The 25573-nt window shown below is 43.0% G+C and overlaps 1 protein-coding gene across 4 annotated transcripts in view; it reads left to right on the forward strand.

Moving 5' to 3' along the window:
• LOC135206926 (uncharacterized) overlaps positions 1-25573 on the forward strand; it is a 147662-nt gene that overhangs the window by 41438 nt on the left and 80651 nt on the right. The gene's annotated exons all lie outside the window — the stretch shown is intronic.

The raw sequence follows: 25573 nt of genomic DNA on the forward strand, positions 1-25573 counted from the left end.
CGTGACGGGAACGTTCCGAATCCCTCCAGTGTGCGCTCATTTTCGTGTTACCTGTTAGAAGTAAGGTGTTGGTGCCCTCTGTACGTAGCCCGAGCCTAGGACTGCCCTGCGACAGTTGGAAACGTCCGGTGCCAGGGAACCGGGTCGGTTCTCGGGACAATGGGATTCTGTGCCCTCCAATACCTACTTCGGCCTTTTCATGGTCTGAATATCATTTAAAGCGTTCGCCAAAGGACCGTTAAAAGAGTTCATAAGACCATTTCGGTAAGCGTTGATGCTCGCTCCTTAGGCGCATTCTGTCGTCTTCAACACCTAGTTTGAGGTGTTAGCATGCATAGACTTAATAATATATGATATATGATAATGTTATCGTGACTCAAGATCGAATCACGATAGTGTATTTATAAAGACCAGTAAACAGTCATTTATCTTTAGTTGTAAGGGAAATATTGTAAACATTATGCAGTGCAAGATGCGTAGAAAATTATATATAAGTTGTATTGAATTGTTAGTAATAATATAATATTTCTTTATATTAAGTGTTTTTGAAGAGTAAAATACATTAAATGGTGGTTTAACTCTAAGCAATCTTTAACGAGTCGTTAAGGATTGTCGTTAGTGAATGCGGGTCGCGCATGCGTGGATCGTCAATCGTCTCCGACTGATTTGAGTCAGTCAGGCAGTACCGGTTTAGTTGTCAAACAGTGAAGGTCATTGTTGCCTTACGGTAGCTCGTAATGTAGGGGGGAAGAAATCAACACAGCTTCGGGAGGAATTTTATCATCATGTGTTACAGCTAAGTCTATGATTTTATAAGTTTTGTTGAGGTAATAATATTGAAGGGCATGCATGCACGTCAGATATTGTTGCTAGCAGGCATTTGTAGATGAATAAGACTATTCTTTGGATCGCTGTATAGGAAATTTCACAATGTTTTAAGGTTAGTAATAATCATAAATAATCTATTCCTGGTCAAATAATGGGTTTATACGATCACAAGATATGGTAATTTAAAATGTATACTTAAACACAACGCAATTTCTCGATTTATTGAATGAAAGGAACAGAAAAGAATCCTTGAAAATCTGTTCGTGAACCTGGTAATATGCGAACCAAATTAGGGTAAGTTTGGGTTTTCATATTTATTGAATATTTTATATGTTTACTATTTTGGATTCTTTTGAGTAAAGATAAATGTATCTGTGGTGAGTTTTATACGTTTAGATATGTTGACTCGGTCGACTGTTTATCTCTCATTTTTGGGTTACGTATTCTAAATTTAACTTAGTTTCATATAGGAATGCTTTCCTCATTCTCTCTCCTCCTGTCAACTCGTGCGGACCAGGGTTCCCAGACATACGATAATTATCGTACGAGTACGCTAATTTGACCATCTGTGCGATAAACGATTATTAATCAAAATACGATAATTTGAAGAGATTTGGTACGATAATTCGGTCTAATACATCGGGGAACCCTGCTGTGGACATTGTTGACTCGTGAACGTAGTTGACTCTTGCTGAGTGCGGACTTGGCCGAGCCCCGAGTCGCCTAACTGTCTTGTTCTCAATGAGTCGTCGTGGATTTGATACAGCACTCAGCTGCTGTCACCTCTTATCAACAAGTGTCGCTTTTTGTTGCCAAGGTTTGCGGAGAAAAAGCAATCCTTTTAAGCTCTTTGTTTACCTCCTGTTGGCAGCTGTCCTCCTGTTGCCCGCTGACGGAAGAACAGCTTGAATGGAGTTGGAGGAACTCGTTTGGGCCTGTCGGCGCTTGTTGCCACAATATGCCTTGCTGTATCCTCATTTTGTTGAGGATAGAGGCCACATAGAGAATATATCTTAATTGTCTTAGCGTATTTTGGCACGCACTAAATAATGGAGAAGAGAACCGGCGCTTTCTCCAGTTGGAGAGCATTTCGTGACTTTTCTCGTCCTCGGACACAATTTCCCTTTGTCTGCCTTGGCTTGTCGTCTTGTCTTTTAAAGTCTTGGAGAGCCGAAGGCTGACTTTTGCTGTACAATGCTTATTGGTCCTTTAACCGTCTTTAATAGGAGGTTCGCTTTCTTTCTCTTTCCTGTGGGGAAATGAACTCGAGACTGACAGACATGCTGATGGATTTTCAGTCTGCTTGAGTTAGTACCTTTTATATACATTTTCTCGTCTCTGCGACTTCTTAGAGAGGTGGAGACGCCAACCCAGCAGGAGTTTTAGCGAGGAAACAAGTAACTAAAACAAGTAACTCATTTCTGATGCTGCAGGGTAATGTCCTCATGCTTATACTCGCTCTGTTTGGAAGAAGTGAGAACACTCTCGCTTCCTGTCTGATTATGCAGCTGGGGATTATCTATTGGTAGTCTTATTTTATACCTTTCGAGGATAAGTGCAGATTCAGGTTCTGGGATATGGACAGTTGCAACCAAACATGCATGGAGAGACTTGGGACCAGTATGTTATGTGGTGGAGACGGTGAAGGGCAGTTGTGATTCTTTTTGGTTGTCCTCCACTGGTTTAATCTCCCTCTTATAGCTTCCCTTGTCTTCATCAGAGATCTCTCAAAAGTCTCTTTTAGTAGGAGATTGTATATAGAGGGAATGATGGTCCAAGGTATTTCTTTAGGAAGACACCCATAAGTAATTGGAGATATTCTTGGACATTTGGAGACTGGATAATGAATAACAGTAAGTGTCTGCCCCTATACTTGTTGGTTTTGGGGGGGGTGAACATGAACTTCCCCTGCCAGATATAGATACTTAGCTTAGGTCTCTGATGTCACGACAGAAAATTCAAAAACTCGCGGCACACGCTACAGGTAGGTCAGGCGATCTACCTTACCCGCCGCTGGGTGGCGGGTGTAAGAACCATTCCCCCCTTTCTTTCAGATTATTTTCTGTCGCCGGCTGGACAACACCTGTTGTTCAGTCCTTACGATAGTTAAATTCTTTCTCGTTGCCGACGAATTGGATTTTGGTGAAGTACCCTTTGTTTGTTGGCTTGGCGTACGCTTTTTGGATTGTTATTTGGATTTTTCTTTTGGCTTTTTCTTAGAATTGATAATCATGGATGATTCTGAAGTTAAGAAACCTAGTTTATTTAGGGTTTGTTCAGTGAAGGAATGTAAAGTTAGACTTCCTAAAGCTGCATTAGATCCTCACGCTGTATGTACGTCTTGTAGAGGGAATGAATGCTCTTTTATTAACCCTTGCAAAGAGTGTGAGAATTTGGATGAGGGTGGTTGGAAGGCTCTTTCTTCTTATGTTGATTAAAGTTGAGAGGATAGGGTCGCGCAAGGCTTCTTCAAGGAGCTCTAGTAGATCGAGGGTGAGTGAGATTGACGCTGAGAACCCTGTAGTAGAAGTAGTTCCTTCTCCAGTTTCAGCCCCTGCGCCCAGCTTTGAACCCGAAGATTCGTTTTCGGAAGTTCCTTCCGGGAGAGCCTCGATCAGGAGTAAGGAGAGCCTCGCTCGCTCTCGACAAGGTAAGAGTGATAGTGCAAGTGATCAGTGCAGTGCCCCTAGTGAAGTGGAGGGTGCGTCTGACCGGCTCACTAAGGCTTCCAGGCCTAGACTCTTCCAGACTCCCAGACCCAGTGGAGGAGGAAAGTCGAAAGCCGCAGGAAGGTTAGGGAGAACCCCCACCGGTCAGGCGTCCCCTCGGCAGATCCTGTTGCTCGTTCCCAGGCTGCCTTGGATCGAACCAAGAAGGAATTATTGCGCCAGTGCTTCTCGTCATCTTGTCACCTTCTCCTAAGCGTAGATGGAGCGCCTCGGAGTCGTCTCGCCCTCTCAAGAGGCCCTGGAAAGCTCCTTGCGCCCTTCCTTCCAGCCCCGAATCCTTCGCGGAAGAGCCAGAAGTGGAACGCAAGAGAGCCAAGAATTCTTCTGTTTACGCTTCTCCTGTTCGGTCTCGGACTTCGTCTCCTGTAGAGGAATTTAAGAGATCTCCTGCGCGCATCCTGGCGGGTCTGCAAGCGCAGATTGCGGCTTTAGCTAACTCTATTGCCGGGACTTCTCATCGTCGGAAGGACGCCTCGCTTCTGGTGTGAAGAAGTCTAAAGAACGTCCCTTCTGCTAGCCTCTCCTCCGGCTAGAGAAGTTTTTGAGCCTCGTAGCAGGAAGTCAGAAGTGCAGACTGAAGTTCGGGATCAATCTCCGAGTAGGCTCTCCTCTCTTCCCAGCAAGAGTTTTGAGCATGTCAGGCGTAAGGAGCCGGACAGGCTCTCTCCTCAGGATTTCCGCTCCTCTTCAGTTAGCGTCAAGAGCTTGACAGACGTCAAGAGCCTCGTTATCGTCAGGAGCGAAGGAAGAGTTCTTCGCCTGGTTGCCGCTCTCCTTTTGACGGACGCTCGGAGCCTAGTAGGCGCCAAGAGCCTGGTAGGCGCCAGAGCCTTGTAGGCGCCAGTGGAAGCATTTATCTCCGTTGGTTCACTCCCGATTGGATAGGCGCTCAGAGCCTTGTAAGCGCAGTGCTTCGGACAGGGACTCCTCCGTGGATGTTTTCTCTCCCCGTGGCAGCGTCAAGAGCCTGGTAGGGGTTTGGAGGAGGGCAGGCGCCAAGAGCCTAGCAGGCGCCAGAGAGCCTGATAGGCGCTCTCCCTTGTCCAGGCGCTCTTCTGTGGAATTAGACTTTGTTTCCGACAGGCGAGCTTCCACTAGTAGGCGCTCTCCTGGTTGGCGCTCCCCAAATAGGCTAGCGCTCTCCTAGTAGGCTCTCTCCAAGTAGGCTCTCTCCTAGTAGCCGCTCAGGTAGGCACTCTCCTGGTAGGCGTTCTCCATAGTAGGCGCGCTCCTCAGTAGGCGCTCCTCCTTTTAAGCGCTCTGCCAGTGGACATTCTCCCAGTAGGCGCTCTCCGAACAGGCGCTCTCCAAGGAATAGCTCTCCTCCTGGTAGTAGAGCTTCTAAAACGTCATTCTTCTGAAGGATACCTTGGGATTCTGAGGAAGATTTGCCCAAGGATGCTTCAGTTTCTTCATACAAGAGACTGACCGACCTCCTCTTGCAAGATTTTGGGGAGTCTCTTTCGGCCGTTGCTCCTCCGTCACCTCCGTCCTTATTTTCAACGACCAATACGTCTAAGAAGTCTTCAGTCGTTAAGATGAAACCGACAGTGTCGATGAAGAAGGCTCTTAAGAATTTTGACGACTGGTTGCTTTCGAAGGAAGAGAAAGGCAAGACCGTATTTTCTTTTCCCCCGTCCAAGCTTACGGGTAAGATGGGGTTCTGGTACAAGTCAGGAGAGCCCTTGGGTCTGACTCTTCCCTCTTCAGCAGACTCTGACTTCTCTTCGTTGATTGATTCCGCACGTCGCTCGGCGCTTCAATTCTGCGAAGACGACGTGGGGTATGAGCGAGTTGAATCACCTTCTGAAGGGAATGTTCCGAGTCTTAGAGGTTTTTAACTTTCTTGACTGGACCCTTGGAGTCATGGCTAAGAGGACTCAAGATCAAGACACTCTTTCACCTGAAGACCTTCCACGCAGTGCTGTCTTGTATGGACAAGGCAGTGAGAGACGGATCCGGGGAGATTGCTTCCCTTTTTGGGCGCAGGAGTAGTAAGAGGGCCGTTTTCTGCTCCTTTCTTACCAAGGTTGTCTCACATGCACAGAGAGCTTCCTTGTTGTATTCCCAACTTTCTCCGCAACTTTTCCCGAAGAAGATAATTATGACATCTCCAGCTCGTTGTCAGCAAAAGCGACGCAGGATATGCTGGCTCGCTCAGCTAGAATACCGAAACCTTCGTTCCAACAGAAAACGAAGAAGGAAACTCAGACTAGGCAAGAGCCCTTTCGAGGAGGTCCTTCGTCCCGCTCTTCTTCGCTCAGAGGTTCGAGACCACCCAGAAGAGGAAAGACTTTCTCTCGGTCTATTAGGGCAAAGAAGTAGCTCGCCTGTCCTCCAGACAACTGTGGGTGCCAGACCTCTGAACTTTGCGGATGTCTGGGCACGGAAGGGGGCGGACAACTGGTCCCTCGCTATCATCAAGAGGGATACCTCATTCCCTTTATCTCGAGACCACCTTTGACCACCACTCCAAGGGAACTGGTGGCCAAATACAAAGACCCTCTAATAAATCAAGCCCTCGCTCTAGCAGTAGAGCTGATGTTGGAGAAAGAGGCAATAGAGATGGTACAGGACCCTCTTTCCGCGGGTTTCTACACCGTCTGTTCTTAGTTCCCAAGAACTCAGGAGGATGGAGGCCGGTTCTGGACGTAAGCGCCCTGAACGTCTTTGTGAAGAAAGAGGAAGTTCACTATGGAGACGACTTCAGTCTTAGCAGCTCTTCGTCCCGGGGACTGGATGGTGTCACTGGACCTTCAGGACGCTTACTTCCATGTGCCAATCCATCCTTCTTCACGCAAATTTCTAAGATTCATGTGGGGAGGGAACGTTTTTTCAGTTCAGGGCCCTATGCTTCGGCCTTTCCACAGCCCCCAAGTCTTCACTGGGCTGATGAAGAACGTTGCTCAGTGGCTTCATCTCGAGGGAGTGAGGATTTCCCTCTACTTGGACGATTGGCTAATCAGGGCCAAGTCCAAGGAGAATGCTGGAGGACTTAACGATTAACGCTGAATCTAGCAGCTTCTCTGGGTTTGCTAGTGAATTTCGAGAAGTCACAGCTGAATCACCTTCTGAAGGGAATGTTCCGAGTCTTAGAGGTTTTTAACTTTCTTGACTGGACCCTTGAAGTCATGGCTAAGAGGACTCAAGATCAAGACACTCTTTCACCTGAAGACCTTCACACAGTGCTGTCTTGTATGGACAAGGCAGTGAGAGACGGATCCGGGGAGATTGCTTCCCTTTTTTGGCGCAGGAGTAGTAAAGAAGAGGGCCGTTTTCTGCTCCTTTCTTACCAAGGTTGTCTCTCATGCACAGAGAGCTTCCTTGTTGTATTCCCAACTTTCTCCGCAACTTTTCCCGAAGAAGATAATTAATGACATCTCCAGCTCGTTGTCAGCAAAAGCGACGCAGGATATGCTGGCTCGCTCAGCTAGAATACCGAAACCTTCATTCCAACAGAAAACGAAGAAGGAAAACCTCAGACTAGGCAAGAGCCCTTTCGAGGAGGTCCTTCGTCCCGCTCTTCTTCCTCCAGAGGTTCGAGACCACCCAGAAGAGGAAAGACCTTCTCTCGGTCTATTAGGGCCAAGAAGTAGCTCGCCTGTCCTCCAGACAACTGTGGGTGCCAGACTTCTGAACTTTGCGGATGTCTGGGCACGGAAGGGGGCGGACAAAACTGGTCCCTCGCTATCATCAAGAGGGGATACCTCATTTCCCTTTATCTCGAGACCACCTTTGACCACCACTCCAAGGGAACTGGTGGCCAAATACAAAGACCCTCTAATGAATCAAGCCCTCGCTCTAGCAGTAGAGCTGATGTTGGAGAAAGAGGCAATAGAGATGGTACAGGACCCTCTTTCCGCGGGTTTCTACAACCGTCTGTTCTTAGTTCCCAAGAACTCAGGAGGATGGAGGCCGGTTCTGGACGTAAGCGCCCTGAACGCCTTTGTGAAGAAGAGGAAGTTCACTATGGAGACGACTTCATCAGTCTTAGCAACTCTTCGTCCCGGGGACTGGATGGTGTCACTGGACCTTCAGGACGCTTACTTCCATGTGCCAATCCATCCTTCTTCACGCAAATTTCTAAGATTCATGTGGGGAGGGAACGTTTTTCAGTTCAGGGCCCTATGCTTCGGCCTTTCCACAGCCCCCAAGTCTTCACTGGGCTGATGAAGAACGTTGCTCAGTGGCTTCATCTCGAGGGAGTGAGGATTTCCCTCTACTTGGACGATTGGCTAATCAGGGCCAAGTCCAAGGAGAAATGTCTGGAGGACTTACGATTAACGCTGAATCTAGCAGCTTCTCTGGGTTTGCTAGTGAATTTCGAGAAGTCACAGCTAATCCCCAGTCAAAGGAAGGGGGGGCGTATCTATCTGGGGATTCTGATGGGCTTCTCAGGTTTTTCGGGGCGTATCCTTCCCAGAGAGGATAACCGAGGTTTCGGAGAAGGTAGCAATTTTCTTTTCTAGAGAGATGTATGCACAGCGAGGGAGTGGATGATTCTGTTGGGGACACTCTCCCTCGCTGGAGCAATTAGTTTTCTCTAGGGAGGTTGCACCTCAGACCCCTACAGTTCTTCCTGACGAGGAACTGGAACCGAAGATCTCAAGGTCTAGACTTTGCGTTCAAGATCTCGCAAGAGATAAAGGAGGATCTACGTTGGTGGCTAGACCCTCTCCTGTTTCAAGGAAGGCCTTTCCTTGCAGGTTCAGAACCCCAGCCTAGTGTTTATATGCAGACGCATCGGACATAGGTTGGGGAGCTACTCTTGGGTCGAGAGAAGTGTCAGGCACCTGGATGGGGATCAGGTGTCCTGGCACATCAACAAGAAAGAGCTAACAGCGATTTGGTTCGCTCTCAAAACCTTCGAACCCCTCGTAAAGGGAAAGTCAGTTCAGATCAACTCGGACAACACCACAGCCCTGGCTTACATTCGGAAACAGGGGGGAGGGACTCACTCTTTCTCCCTGTACGAGACAGCGAGATCGCTCCTCCTGTGGTCGGAGGAAAGGAAGATAAGTCTTCTCACCAGGTTCGTACAGGAGAAAGAAATGTCAGAGCGGATCTGCTAAGCAGAAGGAATCAAGTCCTTCCCTCAGAGTGGACTCTGCACTCGGACGTATGCCAGGAGCTGTGGAGGACGTGGGGCAGGCCCCATCTCGATCTATTTGCGACCTCCAGGAATGCGAGGATAGATCTATACTGCTCCCTATTGCGGACCCAAGAGCAGTGGCAATAGTTGCATTCCTGATGGATTGGAAAAACCTGGATCTTTACGCGTTCCCGCCTTTCAAGATTTCTAGGGGAAATGCTGAGGAAGTTCGCAGCTTCAGAGGGAGCGAGGATGACTTTGATAGCTCCGTTCTGGCCCGCCCAGGACTGGTTCACAGAGGTACTGGAATGGCTGTGGATGGTTCCAAGTATCCCTACCACTTAGAGTTGATCTGAAAAACTCAAACAGCCCCACTTCGACAGTTTCACAAAAACCTCCCCGCTCTCAGTCTGACTGGATTCAGACTATCAAGAGTCTCGTCAGAGCTAAGGGCTTTTCGGCAAAGTCTGCAAGGGCTATTGCCAATGCACGTAGACCTTCCACATCTAGAGTCTACCAGTCGAAGTGGGACGTTTTTCGACGTTGGTGCAGGACTCATAAAGTTTCCTCCTCCAGTACCTCTGTGACTCAGATAGCAGATTTCCTTATCTTCCTGAGGGAAAAAAATGCAGGTTAGTAGTCTCCACCATCAAGGGCTACAGGAGCATGCTTTCCTCAGTTTTTCGTCATAGAGGATTAAACATATCCGAAGACAAGGACCTCCATGACTTAATCAAATCATTTGAGACGGTTAAAAAGAACCTCCTACTTAGTTCCTAGCTGGAATCTAGAAGTCGTGCTGCTCTTTCTGAGGTCCTCAAGATTCGAACCTCCCCATACAGCTTCGTTCAGAGGGGGACCTTTCGATGAAGACACTTTTTGTTCTCTGTGCATTAGCTTCAGCGAAGAGAGTCGGCGAGCTGCAGGCTCTAGAAGGTGAGGTAGGTTTTCAAGGAGGATCCGCGTTTTTGCTCTTTTCTTCCGGCTTTCCTAGCCAAGAATGAAAACCCTTCTTCACCATGGCCCAGGAGCTTCGAAATTAAAAGCTTGTCCTCCTTAGTTGGGACAGAAGAGGAGAGATCTCTTTGCCCGGTGAGAAGCCTGAAATTTTATCTTCAAAGGAAGAGAAGACTTGCTGCTAATGAGAGCAATCTCTGGTGCTCTGTAAGGGACCCCAGTAGGCCCTTATCAAAAAATGCCCTCTCATTCTTTATCTGGAATGTTATTAGAGAAGCCCACACATCGTGCAGTCAGCAACAGTTTAGTCTTCTGAAGTCAAGGCGCATGAAGTGAGGGCCATCGCGACGTCTTTGGCTTTCAAGAAGAATATGTCTTTACAAAACCAAAAAACTTTTTCATGAAGCCCACTTTTTGGAGGTGTGAATTCAGTCTTCTCCAATCACTACCTAAAAGACGTATCGATTACGTATGAAAAGTGTTTTGGGCTAGGCCCCCTTTACGTATCAGCGGATTCAGGTGCTGGGGGCAGGGGGGAGCTGAAACACATCCTTTTTAATCCTTTTCCCTGTTAGTTTTTAATTTGGAGTTTTTGGTTGTACGAAGGAGGTTGCAGGAGGCAGCTCCTTCTTTCGTATACTAATATTAGTAATTGGTTAGGTGATCGGTTTGTTGCTTGAGCATCCTTGCGGTGGTAGTGAATAGGCTCTGGCATGTAAGCGGGTTGATCCCCCATTGACCAGACCCTGTTTTGGATTCTGCCAAGTAAGTGGACTCAGTTCCCATTGGTAGACCGAAAGAGTTCTTCAGCTATAGGTCACGCCCTCGCTGAGACTCTTTAGGCAACGCAGACTAATAGACAGTAACTATGAAGTCTTCTGCCTAATTCAGGTAAGAACCAAGGGTTTATTTTTATTCCTTTAACATGTGTTGTCCCCACTTTCTAGGTGAGTATGTGTCTCTTTCCCTCCACCAAGGGTGTCAATCAGCTAAGTATATACCTGGCAGGGAAGTTCATGTACAAAAATGATATTGTTAGTATACAATAAAGTTTTGTACATACTTACCTGGCAGATATATACGATTGATGGCCCGCCCAGCCTCCCCTCAGGAGACAGGTGGAAGAAGAAAATCTGACAAGAAAGGGGGACTGGTTCTTACACCCGCCACCCATCGGTCGGGTAACATGGTAGATCACCTGACCTACCTGTAGCGTGTGCCGCAAGTTTTGAATTTTCTGTCGCGACGTCGAGACCTAAGCTAAGTATATATCTGCCAGGTAAGTATGTACAAAACTTTATTGTATACTAACAATATCATTTTTCTAGCATGGTTTTAGTGCCTTTCCAAAGAATGGTCAGACATCCACAGTCATGCAAGTTCCTTCAAGAGGTTTTTACCAGAAGGTGTTGCTGTTCTGTGCACTTTGTTTGGGTTAGTGTGCAGCCCTCTATAAGTTATGCCAGGGACTTGTTGCCATTGGTAGATGGTGTCGACTTTAGGAGCAAGACACTTAGACTGAATCAGTGATTCAAGTTAGCCCACTCTGTCAACAGTATTCCAAAGGCCAAGGACCTGTTGCTTCTTCTGGCCCAATTTCTATGCATTATATTGTTAATTCTTTTATACGTATCCCCATTCTTATCTAGTGATGTGGGGATGATATTTAATTATGCATTTCCTATATGGTAACGGCTTTTCCTCATTAGGAAACATGGCCTCACTGGTTATTTTCAGATAATCATGCACAATTAATGTACAGTTTGTTCATGCAACTTACCTGACAGATATATATATAGCTGTATTCTCCAAAGTCAGCTATATATATATCTGCCAGGTAAGTATGAACAAACTTAATTGTATTATAACAATAACATTTTCAGCATAAAAATTATGACTTACAAATAACTTTAATTAAATTTGTAAGTAATCCAGAACCAACTTTGGCTCCAGGACTGTAGGAGGGACACTGTAACCAGGAATTGTCCATTTGGTTCTTAAACCTGAGTCCAAGTTTTGGTCTTTTCCCTCTGTCATGCAACACAGAGTTTCTGAGAGTAACTAGTGTCATTACACATTCATGCAACATAGAATGGTCAAGCTACACCTGGTAAAACTTTTTTAGATGTCAGGGCAGTGGAAAGACATCAGGATGCTTAGCAGGTTTATTCCCAGTCAGAAACAGTCTTTGTGGGAAGTTTGCTGCTTTGAGTGAAATGAAACTACATATTGGTTTGATCATCCATTCTGTGGAAGGACAGTATTTTAGCAATTGGGGATTCAGGAAGAACAAGTGCCTTGACATCCGTAAGTTTGGCACTTGGTGTGGATTTAAGGAACACTCATTTCGCTTCCTAGCACGTAGATGAACAGGGACATCCGAATGATTACTACTACTTTGTTGCCCTCAGGCTTGAGCAGTGGATGTTTCCTTAAGTTTTGCCTAATTCAGACTCATAGGCCTGCCCCTTGTATCTACTCTGAATTCTATTGAGCAATTTCATGATCAAGAATTGCTGTCTCCTGTAGAGCCCTTGTAGCCTCAGGACAAAGCTTTTCAGAATTTCCAATGCTCTTGGTAGATGTCTCATTCTTCCGTTGAGAAGAAATCAACTCTACTACACAATTCCATACTGTTCCATTGACATAAGCATCTCCTTAACATCTTGGAGATGTTAGAATGTCTCCTCCCAATAATAAGATTTTCAAGTTATCATAGGATCTGTCCTTAATTTAAAACTGCCATGGCTTGGGGTCAGAAGCAGTGGTCTGTGTGTTGCTGAGGGTACCATTCAGGAGGAATTTTCAGCATCTGGAACCCTGTAGATGTCAATGTTTTCTGTTTAGAAGAGACAAGACTTTTCACTGTCTACTTCCAAAGTTATCGTTCCATACATACTTTCCTCGGTATTGCATCAAGTACTCTTAGATCTTGCTGAGGACCAGCACTGTAAGGTGTTGAGATTGAAGCCCCTTCATCTCTATATCAGTCTCTCTCTGGAGTGTAGATGCGGGTCTAAACTTTATCTGAATTTACTGTAAAACCTTTTATTTAGTAGTGGTTAATAAGTAAATTTACTGTCAGCACCCTTCTTTAAACTGGTGTAAAGGAAATGCTATTTTAGCTTTTTGCCTTAGAGCTGAGGGTGATGTTAATGCTATGCTTTACAGTTCCCTGTAAGAATTCCAATTTAACCCCTTGGGGGGGAAAAAGAGGAAACTTTATCCTGTTGGGCAATTAATTTAAAGGTTAAACCTAGAACATTTTTATCATCCTTTTTAGAGACCTTGAACATCTTTGTCAAAGGTAAATGCTGGAAGAGGCAAAGTTAACCTTTGGTTTTGTGGTTTTAAGAAAAACAGATGTTGTGGTCAAAGGTTAGCCTGGAAAAAGGAAAAATCAACCTTTTGTTTTGTGGTTTTAGAAAACCTAGCTGTCTTTGCCAATGGTTAAGCTTAAAGGCAAAGTTAACTTTTTGTTTTGTGCTTTTAGAAAACCTAGAATGTATTTGTGAAGGTTAAGCCTGGAAGAGGCAAAGTTAACCTTTTTTTGTGGTTTTAGAAAACCTAGATGTATTTGTGAAGGTTAAGCCTGGAAGAGGCAAAGTTAACCTTTTTTTGTGGTTTTAGAAAACCTAGATGTATTTGTGAAGGTTAAGCCTGGAAGAGGCAAAGTTAACCTTTTGTGTTATGAATTTTAGAAACTTTGTCAGGGAACAGAAGGTCCTCTGTGACATAATGGATAGGCTAGTGCATGAGAACTAGCTCCATATCTTCTACCTTATTGAAGTTAAACATTCATAATGTGAGCAACAGTTGCAACTTCATTTAGTGTTAAGTCAATTTGTCGCTCCAGAATAGGATTGATGTATCACAGTAGAAGTACAATTCAGTTTTTGCCCGAGCCCTACCTTAAGTATACAGAATTGTGTTTGAAAACAGTAAAGCCCTTAATCTGCTACTAGTAGTGGGTAGTCTTTTCCTGAACCGAAAAAGAGCAATTCTTTAGGATCTTTAGTTTAAATCCTGGGTTTTAATATTTTGGGGAGCGTGAAGGTACAAATTTCGTATAGGAGCGTACCTTTTTATTGTAAAGGTATTCATTTTAAGTGACTGTCGTTTGATAGAGCTTTTGGACCCAGGCACAGGGGTCCCTCATACCGCTTGCGTTTCATGCTGGCTGAATCGAAGCAGTTTTCTCCACAAGGCTGCTCTTTGCTGCATACGTTTGAGAGCCTTGCTCCCTGAATGGAATCCAACTTATGGTGGTAGTAAAATCCACCAAGGATTCCAGATCGGGTGAGATATTTTCGGGTTTTCGTATGAGAACCTTTAGCTCGAATGGCTGAGCGGAATTTTGTCTAGCTGCACTACCCACCATCCTCTTCTTAATGTGGGAATCGGCTAAATTTAACAGTAGGTAAGATTCATCTCAAATAATATAAATTTTCATAATAAAATTTATTATTTGGATACTTAACTACTGTTAAAGTAGACCCACCCAGCCTCCCCACAACTTAGTGGGCTATCAAGGAGAATTCTGATGAGCTAAAACTTTCGAAACACACCTGGTGGAGAACAGGTAAACTAGACAGTCATCCGGGCAGCCATTCAAATTCTTTGTTTGAATGCCGACTCGCCTAATCGGTGGGGAGATATAGCTAAATTTAACAGTAGGTAAGTATCCAAATAATAAATTTCATACAGTCAACTTACCTGTCAGATATATACATAGCTAAGACTCCGTCGTCCCAGCTATGTATATATCTGCCAGGTAAGTATGTATGAAACTTTATTGTATCATAACAATATCATTTTTATTATGAAAATTTATATTTCCTTTGAAAACTGTAGCTGCAGCCCTTTGTGATTTTTATTGTACTATATTGAAAAGCAAAACCACATAGACCACTAATTATATTAAAAGACTAAGTCTTTTGTAGAGACCACTAATTATATTAAAAGACTAAGTCTTTTGTAGAGACCACTAATTATATTAAAAGACTAAGTCTTTTGTAGAGACTACTAATTATATTAAAAGACTGTCTTTTGTAGAGACTACTAATTATATTAAAAGACTGTCTTTTGTAGAGACTACTAATTATATATTAAAAGACAGTCTTTTGTGGAAACTACTGTATTTATATTAAAAAACCCAGTCTTTTATAGAGGCTCTATTTGTAAGTGAAATGAAAGATTAGATTTTATATAGTAGGGTAGAACTTGTTAACAAGATAGTGGGGCATTATCTACGTTGAGGAAAAATAGATGTAGCTGGTATGAGAGCACTTGGTCTGTCTTATTGGAGTCTGAAAACTAGGAGGTTAACAGAATAATTTGTCTTGTTTTTGTTGCAACTAGATAGTATACCATGCTTAGATCTAGTCTTTTTCATTCTAGATGTTGCATTGTGGATGGAAGGATCCTGTTTTGTCCTGAAGTTTTGCTCTGATAATTTTTTTCATGACTATCAATCTGATTGGCTCTTCTATATTGTTTTAGATACATTTGTAGACCGCCAGACATCATTGTTGGAGTACCTGTAAATGTAAAACTGCTCCCTTTTGATGGACTTGTGTAGAACTGCCACTCTCTCAAGGAAGCGTCTATGAACATTATGACTACTTTTGTAGTCATAGCGAATGGTTATTATAGTCAGTTTTTAACAGGTATCAGAGAGAGTTAAAATGACAGTTTTCTCTTGCATCTTACTGCTTTTCCAGTGAGAAGGCAGAGGTTTATGACTGGCATGCAGTTTATGGTATATAGGAATCAAAAGGTTACGTGAATATTATAGTTCAGTAGCATTAAAGGCATATAGCAAAATATTCATTTATTAAAGGAAGGTGACAAAAAGGAGTGACGAATCATAGCACAGTTCCCTCCAGGAATTTCGATACACAATGTAAGGCTACTGAGTAAACCATACTGGGACTGTTATGGTAATACTGCAGTGGATGTTTACAATTTCTCTGGGACTGTTTTGTTACAAAGAACTTGATTGGCAGGAGGTATCTCAATGACGGTTTGTTTTATTTTGTCTAGTAAGGTTGTAGGACAAAATGCCGATGGACATAATGTTGATGGATATAATGTCGTCTGACAAAATATCGACACAAAATGGCGACATTAGTTCAAGTAGGACAAAATGTCGACGACCACTTTTATTTAGTTATTTATTCTTCTTACTCTTTCATTCATTCATAATAATACAGGTTAAAAAGATAGTTCCGAAATAAACAAACTTGACGGTCAATCACATTTTAATGAATCACAAGATGGCTCAATTGTAGAGCTACAAATTTATTAAAAGTAATAGAATTTGTGCGTGGCAAGTCATCTGCGACACGACAATGAACTGACCATAGCTGGATATCATAACAGGGTTTATGTCGTCGTCCATGTTGAACTAATACACTTAACCAGGTCACATCAAAATACGCCAGAAATTCGTCGAGAGCACATTCTATTTCTTCAGTTAAGGAACCAAGAAGCTCTTCAAAAACAGCATACAGTGGTACCTCATTATACGAAAGGCTCAACTTATGAAAAACTCGAGATACGAAAGCCAATGCAAAAAATTTAACGGCTCTACATACGAAAAGTTTTCAAGATACGAAAGGTTTCTGAAAGTCCGAGATTCGCCCGGATAACAATTTTGAAACTCGCGCCGTGCGCCGCCATCTTAGTACTAGTAGACTCGCCACCATCCTCCTGCTCTCCCATTGGTTCCTGATGCCAGTCACCGCCATGAGATCCTTCTCTCCTATTGGACAGCATCCCTCCCATCATGCATCTTATACGTACGTGGTGGCGTACCTATCTCGGCCTCTTCGTACCAACATCTTTATCATACGCACGTGGCATTCGTTCGGTCCAACGATTTCGTTTAGTAACGTAAATTCGTTAGTGATTTCGTTGTGCTACTTTATCGTGTTGTGTGAGAACCTAATTAGTATATGTACTACATAACTTAATTACGTACAGTATAGTCATGGGTCCCAAGAAAGTTGCTGAAGTTCACAGAAAGAAGAGAATGCTTTCTATGGAGACAAAAATGGAGATAATAAAAAAGTATGAAGCTGGCTTGTGGTTGAGTGTGATCGCTAAGGAATACGGCCGAAATCCATCGACGATAGGCACCATCCTTAAGCAGAAGGAAGCCATCAAAGCAGCTACACCTTCCAAGGGCGTGACTATTTTGTCCAACAAGAGGAGCCATGTGCATAATGAAATGGAAAGGCTGCTTCTTGTATGGATTGAGGACAAAGAAATCGATGGCGATACGATACGGCATTCTGCCAGAAGGCCAGCGCTATTTTCGGCGATTTGATTGCCCTAGCCGAAGACGACGGCGGAGAGGGGACATCAACGGCAACCCCAGAGTTCAAGGCTTCTCATGGGTGGTTCGAAAAATTCCGTAAACGGACTGGCATCCATTCGATGGTGAAGAAATTGAAATTACGTAAAGTATAAAAAAGTAAAAAGAAATGTAAAAATAAAAAAAAGACAAAATAAATTTTATTTTAAGTTTTATGTAAAGTTAAGTGTTACAGTTTTGTTCATGTGTTTTGTAAAGTTTAGTTTGTTTTTCTGACATTTTTTTGTGTTTCGTAAAGTTGAGTGTACATATCTGCCGTTTGTCCTCCTCCTCTGTCGCCACTTTCGGTGATAGCCTCACTCGAAAGGTAAGCTTCCACATTTTATGTACAGTATTTCTTGTATACCATGTACACTAATACACTTTATTTACAGGTTATTTTGCATTTTGTTATTAATTTAGGTATTGAATGGTCCAAATTGTTGTTGTATTTCATTGTTTATTGGTCAATTTAGCTTTATTATAAAATTTACTTGGGTGATTTTGGAGGGCTTGGAACGTATTAGCCATTTTACATGTAAAATGTGGTCCAAGATACACGAAAAACTCATGATACGAAGGGCGCCTCGGAACGGATTAATTTCGTATCTTGAGGTACTACTGTATACGTATTCAGAAGGAGCAAATGCTAATGCTTGAAACTGCTTTATGGTTTCAGTATATCAGGGTTGAAAACCCAGTGACTGGATTTTGTGCCAGACATTGACCGAAATGGAAAAAACATCCATAAACGATAGTATCTGGAAATATCATCCTTATACTGTTAACCCTCTTAAGCCGGGGAGCCCTAAAAATCAAAACGTCTCCCGTATGCCGGGCCTGGTTTGGACGTGAGCGCGGAAGTGGAAAAAAAAATAATTTTTTGTTTCAAAAAATTACAGCGCGCGTACTTTTGAAGATTAAGAGTTCATTTTGGCTCCTTTTTTTGTCATTGCCTGAAGTTTAGAATGCAAACCATCAGAAACTGTCAAAAATAATATCATTATCATATGTAAATAATGCGATATATGGTAGCGAAAAAAAAAAATTCATACATAATTGTATTCAAATCACGCTGTGCAGAAAACGGTCAAAGCTAACCAGTTACTTTTTTTTGCGTTGTATTGTACACTAAATTGCAATCATTTTGATATATAATACATTGTAAAACAATAAAAGTAACACCGGAAAAATATTATCACAAAATGATGTACGAATTCGTAACGCGCGCGGACGCAAAAAAATATTTTTTTCAAAAATTCACCGTAATTCTAAATAATGTTCTAGAGACTTCCAATTTGTTTCAAAATTAAGACAAATGATTGAATATTACGATACTGTAAGGAGTCAGATTAGAATTGCAGATTTCGACCATTTCGGACGAGTTAAATTTGACCGAATGTCGAAATTTTTAATATATATATTTTTTCATATGCACATATTTCGAAGATGGAAAAAGCTACAACCTTCAATTATTTTTTATTGTATTCTTCATGAATTTGCGCACATTTTGATATATGAAACTCTATAAAAATGGCTATATGAAAAGGAGCAAATATTAGGATAATGCCATGTACGTATTTCGGAGACTTGCGGCCGCGAATCGGCGCGCGGAGTGAAGGTAAATATATTTTTCAAAAATTCACCATAATCACAATATTGTTTTAGAGACTTCAAATTTGTTTCAAAATGAAGAAACATGACGGAATATTACTAGGCCGTAAGAGTTTTAGCTTACAATTGCGTTTTTCAACTATTTCGGTAGAGTCAAATTTGACCGAACGTGGTTTTTTTTCTATTATCGTGATTTATATGCAAATATTTCGAAAAAAGAGAAAAGCTACAAACCTTCAATCATTTTTAGTTGTATTTCTACATGAAATTGCGCACATTTTCATATATAAAACTTTATGAAACAGCTAATTTTAAATGGTGCAAACATTTCGACAATCGCACAAAAAAAATTCTGATTTTTTCGGAATAGTTACCGCGCGAACGTAATTTTTTTTTTTTTCATAAATTCACCATAAATCAAAATATTGTGCTAGAGACTTCCAAGTCGTTGCAAAATGAAGGTAAATGATTGAATATTACTAGAATATAAGAGTTTTAGCTTACAATTGCGTTTTTCGACCATTTCGGTAGAGTCAAAGCTGACCGAAAGTTGAAATTTTTGCACTTAACGTTATTTATATGAAAATATTTCAAAACTGATAAAAGCTACAACCATGGGTTGTCTTTTGTTGTATTGTGCATGAAATTGCGCACATTTCCATATATAAAACTTTATGTAACGGCAAATTTAAAAGGGTGCAAACATTAGGACAATCGCACGAAAAAATTTATCGGAAGAGTTATCGCACGAACGTAAGGAAAAGTTTTTTCATAAATTCACCATAAATCGAAATATTGTGCTAGAGACGTCCAATTTGTTGCAAAATGAAGGCAAATGATTGAATATTACTATAATATAAGAATTTTAGCTTACAATTGCGTTTCTCGACCATTTCTGTAGAGTCAAAGTTGACCGAAGGTTGAAATTTTTGCACTTATCGTTATTTATATAAAATATTTCAAAATTGATAAAAGCTACAATCATGAGTATTTTTTTAGTTGTATTGTGCATGAAATTGCGCACATTATCATATATAATACTTCATGTAAAGGATAATTTAAAATGGTGCAATAATTATGTCAAAGTGACGAAATAATTTCCGAGATGTGTCACTGATACTTTTTAGTGCGATAAGAAAGAAATTCGCGCTTGCGCGCCTGCGTAGCGATTGTAAACAAAACAACGCCTTGATCCGTGAACTCCCAGCATCCCCCAAGGCGCGTGATACAAAAGTTTTCGGCTGGTAGGCCTATAAGTATTTTTCCGCGAATTTTTAAAAAAACTTTTTTGAGCCGACGTATGATACGTCCAATCGGCATACGGGAGACATTTTGACTCGACGTTTAATACGTCCAATCGGCGTAAGAGGGTTAATAGCGGCTCTTTCAAAATCAACACTGATAGAGGTTGGGTTCAAATTGCGGTGTCTCAAAAAATTAAAAATGAACTCCTAAGGTTGCTCATCCTTTTTTACTTATCTTTTTTTATTGTAAGGCAATACAGCATTGGTAGTGTTTTGTTTTGTTACAAGGGCATGAATAGTATACAACTGCTTCCCAACGGGGAGAGTCGAATGTCCCATCACAAAGCCACATTGAATAGGTTTCTAACATTCTTAGATTGTTAGACGTTGAGTAAATGCTTATGTCCTCACTATTGTGAAACAAAAAAGCTTCTTCTCTTGTAGTTGTTGTCAAATCTTCATCTTCATTTATGCGCTGTCGCCTAATAATTGTGCTCGTAATTGAATCCTTCTTTGGCAAAGCCCCACTCACATCTAGTGATGTTTGCTGTAGCATTGTGAATTATATTTGAGGGAATATCTTCTGTACCACTGGCCATGTCTTTTATTTTGTTCTGGATTTTTTGAGCATCACATCTGAGACCATTTGGCTGGTGAGAATGACTTGCAAAAGAAAGCACAGTATCGTTAGAAGTTGTTATTCGTCCACCACAATATCCACGTTTTTCGCATTGCCATAAGATCCTATCTTCCTTTTGCTTATCGATAACGGAAGCATAGCCTTCGTAAAGGAAGTTTCTTGCCACCTTTGTTAGATTCTGTTATCTCCATTATAGTGATGGGCAGACCGAAAAAACAATTTCACTATACTGCAGATCTTGGAGAACTAATGGAATTTGAAAAATCATTCTTCGTTGAGAATAAGTTTGTTAGGCATTAAATGGCTTGTAAAACAAAACTAGACAACTAACTACCGGTGCTGGAATATGTAAACAAAATGTGTAAACAAAAACTGAATTATTATTATTATTATTATTATTATTTATATTATTATTATTATTATTATTGTTGTTGTTGTTGTTGTTGTTGTTGTTGTCGTCCTACCTGAACAAAGGTTGACATTTTGTCCATCGACATATAGCCGTCGACATTATGTCCATCGGCATTTTGTCTACACACCATCTAGTAAATCCATTGTAAAAAAAGAGCAACATTGTAATGACACAGTGTTATTATAAGAATAATATTGATATTATGAGCTTCAAAGAAAAATATACATTACTAAAATTAGAATAACAATAACCTCTGTAAAAATCGATTTCTGGGCTCAGCTCGTGTCAGCCTATGAAAGGATCCTTAATATCATTCTTTCTAGGCAAAATTAATCTAAAATTACCAGAGAAAAACAAAATTAAGAAAATGTCAGTAAAACTGACTCGCTCACTCTTTAAAGAGTGTCGGTATGAGAATAGGGGCGAGTGAGAACACTACCACGAGACATTCACCAATTAGACCTTCCAATCAGAATCCCCACAAGAGAGAGCTGATACCAACGGGCGATGCGGCCGCTACTACTACTACTAGGGGACGCCACGGCAGCAGCGCCCCTTGCGGTCATCCTAATTATTAGCGCCAAGCGTCGTACGCATTTTCTTGCTTGTGTACTATTTCTGGATTTACCTCATCATCCGTTATGGAACGTGCTGCCATCGCAACGGCTAAGTTAAGTGCCTCATAAGTAGTGTTTTACCGTATTTTAGTCTTCCAGGAACCAGTATTTTCCTTCTAATAGGTCATATACGGTTTCTTTCCGGTCGACTCGTGGCGGCGCCATGCTGCTCATAACCCCTTCTTTACCTTTTTTTTTTTTTTACGGGTGGGTGAGCAGAATGTAAACATTGCGTTTGCTACCGAACTGAATCTCTCGGTAGTGACTCAAGTTTGGAGGGGTGCCGATCGTAAAAATATTTGCCAAAAATACACTAATCAAGACAGGCTAATGAAATTATCAGGTATTATTAGCACTATAATAACGCATATTCTCTGTTAGTTTTATCATCCTACAGGGAAAATAAATGATTTTATGAAAAAAATGTGAAACTCAGGTGTCCCTTGTACAAGGGACACTGGTGTCGGTGAGAAAAACTACGGTCTTGAATAGAAATTCGGTCTTACAGAATGTTGGTATATCGCACCTGGAACATGCACATAAAGTATTATCAAAACTAGAAACCGTAAATAAGCACGTAATAACAAAAAAAAGAGCAAAAACTAAGCGAAAGCCCCGCCAATAAATATGGAAATCACAAATTTTATAGTATATCTTTCAAAAATTGGTCAATGTCATTTTTCTACGTTTTCTAAGATTAGTTTCATCACAGAAAACAACTTTAGGGGCATCAGGGGTATCTAAACTAATTTTTCAAGTTTCTTGTCCTCAGAAAAAATTGCTTTTTCTCTGGTTTGGTTTTTTTATATATATAAGTTACTATAAGGCTTTATTTCTACCTTCATTTATCTGGTGTCATATCTTTTTATTTGTAAAAATGTAATGTGAATAAATAAATAAATACAGTAAATGATGATACAACGTTTTTTACTTGGGTAGAAGTTATTACATGTTTTACGCTTGTCTGGTTTTTGTGATTTTTTGTTGAGACGCAGTTCATCTGTCACCTACACACTACTATAAGCAATAATAAATATTTTTTTTGGGTTCCATCATACGTCTTGGCATCGTGTCATACTGTTTTTTTATTTTGCTCCAAACTCTTCAAACCGAAATTACAGAATGATTGGAAGTCCCTATCTGAAAAGAGGAGTTTTGGTGGTACTACGCATACCACCTTTATGCACCGGTGCGGTGTAGTAGACTTGAATGGTGGTACCCACCTACCTCCAAACAAACTTTCGGTAATGAAGAGGTTAAGAATTACCCGGTCTTCCATACTGGGACGGTTCTTATTACTTATGGGCTTACTATATCACGTTCGTTTTTTACATCGCCTTTTTAGCTAGGTTAGCCCATTTACCATTCTCTTAGTTTGGTATTTAGGGCTATTCTGGTTCTAGCCCAGCATCCCGGCTCTTGCTCTTCATCGGCTATCGCTGGCTCCGAGTAGGCTTCTGTTCCTCGGAACAGTTTGCCCCCTCCTGGGCTTCTTGTTCTTCTACTAAAAAGTGTCTTTTCCATCTTTACGATGTAATTTTAGTTCTATTAGGGTGTTAGGCTAGCCTAGGTGCATGTCCCATGTATTGGTACAGTCTGGTTCACGTGGCCCTTTCACGGTTGTGTTGCTATCGCGGCTTAGGCACTTGCGGTCACGTGTTCCATCGCACCTTACCCTTCCCCCCCTTCCCTCCCTACCAGGTATAGGGAGGGGGCGGGGGACGGGGACCCCTTGGTTGCCATGACAACCTCAGTTGCCTTCCTCCCTCCCTCTCTGAGGAGGCCAGGGTTCTCCCCAGCTGGGGTATAGGGCGACCACTTATCGGGTACCGGGTCACCGAGCGGGTAGTTGTTGGGACGGGGAGGGAGGAGTTAGCCACCCCCCCCCCCCCTCTCTCTCTCTCCCGCCGTGTTACGCCGAGAACCCTCCCCCCCTCCCCAGTTGCTCAGCCACCTTTCCCCCACTGTAACGAACGGAGCCTTCCGCCGCCAGCCGGGGGGAGGGGCACCTTTGGTTATAGATACTGGCTCCGCCAGCGGGCGGGGTGGTCACTACTAGTGGTCTATTGCTTGCCTACTATATCCTTACCTTTCTCCCCCGCTTAGCCGGAAGGGAGCTTCGCCTTCTTACCCGGGCACTCTTCTAGTAGACGGGAGGGGAAAGGTTTGATAATTATTTTGTTATTTTTAAGGATATACCCTAGTTTTTACGATGATTTCTATATTATATTTTATTGATATGTATACCATCTCCGCCGTTGTCCGTTGTGGTTTCATTTTCACCACCACACCTGGTTGGATTCTATCTCTTGTCTCTGGCGTAGCCTTGGACAAACCAACCATATTACTACCACAGTATTATGGCGGGGCTCTGGTTTAATCTAACTTTCTCGCTCCGGCACCAGCGGAGCAACTGTTAGGCTGTAAGTGTTCTCCTGATACTTATGTATCTTTTCCACTTACAGGCTACCAACTGTCAGGTCCGTTGGGTGCAATGCGGACGTTATACGACCCCTGCGGCCCACGATGAGTGCAGGTCTCACGCTCCGTGTGCCACGACATGATCGTCTGGCACCCGGAAAAGCCTGCGCCATCTGTTACGACCTGGCCAGTCAGCTGGTTGGAGGGGGTAAGTCGATTATAGACTTTTTTATCGTTTTACTAACAACACTTAGTCATAAGCTTGTTAACCCCGCTCCGCCATTAGAAGCTTCATTTCGCCTTCTCTTTCAGGCTGCCGGTGTGAGGGAAGTCGCCCTAGCAACCCTGAAAGCGTGGTGGGCGGCTTCGGGAAGAACGCCGCCAAAGGCCAGCCTTACATATTGGACAAGAAGCTGGCCGTTCAGATCTTCCCCGGTGGCAAGTCAACAGGGTATGTTGACCCCAATATCCGCAGCCCCTCTCAATAGCTCCATCCAGCAGGAGATGCAGCAGTCTTCGGGGTCGTGGCCACGCAAGAGACGGTCCCGGACGTCGCAACCTTGGACCTTAATATTGAGCCTATGGCGGTAGGTGCTGAGGATTTGTTGGTTGAGGTAGGTGTGTCGGGTGCCCAAGGTCTTTCCTTGGGCGCTCCTGGATCTTCTCCTGTCCCTTCTTCTACTGCTTCTTTCCAAGGCTTTTTGGGATCTGAGATCCCTACCCGCTCTCCCGCTCTCTCTGTACCCCAAGGTGAAAGGACAGAGAGAACCGAAGACCCTTGTTAAGACGACTTCTAAAAAGTCGTCGTCGTCTTCCTCAGCTAAGAAGTCTTCAACTTCCTATGCTGACGCGGTGAAGGCTAAGCCGAGCTCTTCATATTCAAAGAGCTCTAGAAGCAAGTCTTCTAAGGAGAAGGCTCGCGCTCCCGCCGAGCCAATGCCTTCTCCGGCCTCCACCGCCATCCACTCCGGCAACGCCGGTTGGAGTAGCGGGACCTAGCACCTTTGATCCCACTGCTTTCTCAGCAGTGGTGATGCAACAGGTAGGTGAGACTGGTTGGCTCACAAGTTCTCCGCCCTAGGAACAAAGTCCGAGCAGATGTTCGCCACAACTGTCGAGCACTCTGTCTCAGTCGGGCCAGTCCATCCAAGATCTCTCTAACAGAGTTAGAGAGAATGAGGACCGAGTAGCTGGGCTTGCTCAGGCTCCTCTTCCCAATCTCCCCAGTAGCAAGTGCTGGTATTCTCCAGCTTCCACCTTATGAGTCGCTACCAGCTTTCTCCATGGAGACCCATGGAGAGTAAGCCGCTTACGCTCCGTTCAAAGATGGTTATGATCTCTGTCCCGGAGTGTGGAACTCGAAGGATTGAGGACTTCGAGTTTTATCCTCCGGGATTGACGCAGCCTTTCATTGGTTATGCTAGGCTGACCGTAGCGGCGCTCACTAGGGAGGACAAGATCTCCAGGGAGAACGTTCTCTATAGTAGAGATCACGCTCAACGCGAATGGGTTTCACTGCCTTGAGGACTGGGAGTGTACCAACACCAAGCTCCAGGCTTTCAAGAGTCCTTTTACTATTTTTGCGACGGAGGAGGAGGCTCTCTTCCGTTCGCTACAAAAATATAGTAGAAACGACTCTTCAGGCAGTCCTCAAGAATG

Source organism: Macrobrachium nipponense, chromosome 31, assembly GCF_015104395.2.
Source record: "Macrobrachium nipponense isolate FS-2020 chromosome 31, ASM1510439v2, whole genome shotgun sequence".
Classification (NCBI taxonomy): Eukaryota; Metazoa; Arthropoda; class Malacostraca; order Decapoda; family Palaemonidae; genus Macrobrachium; species Macrobrachium nipponense.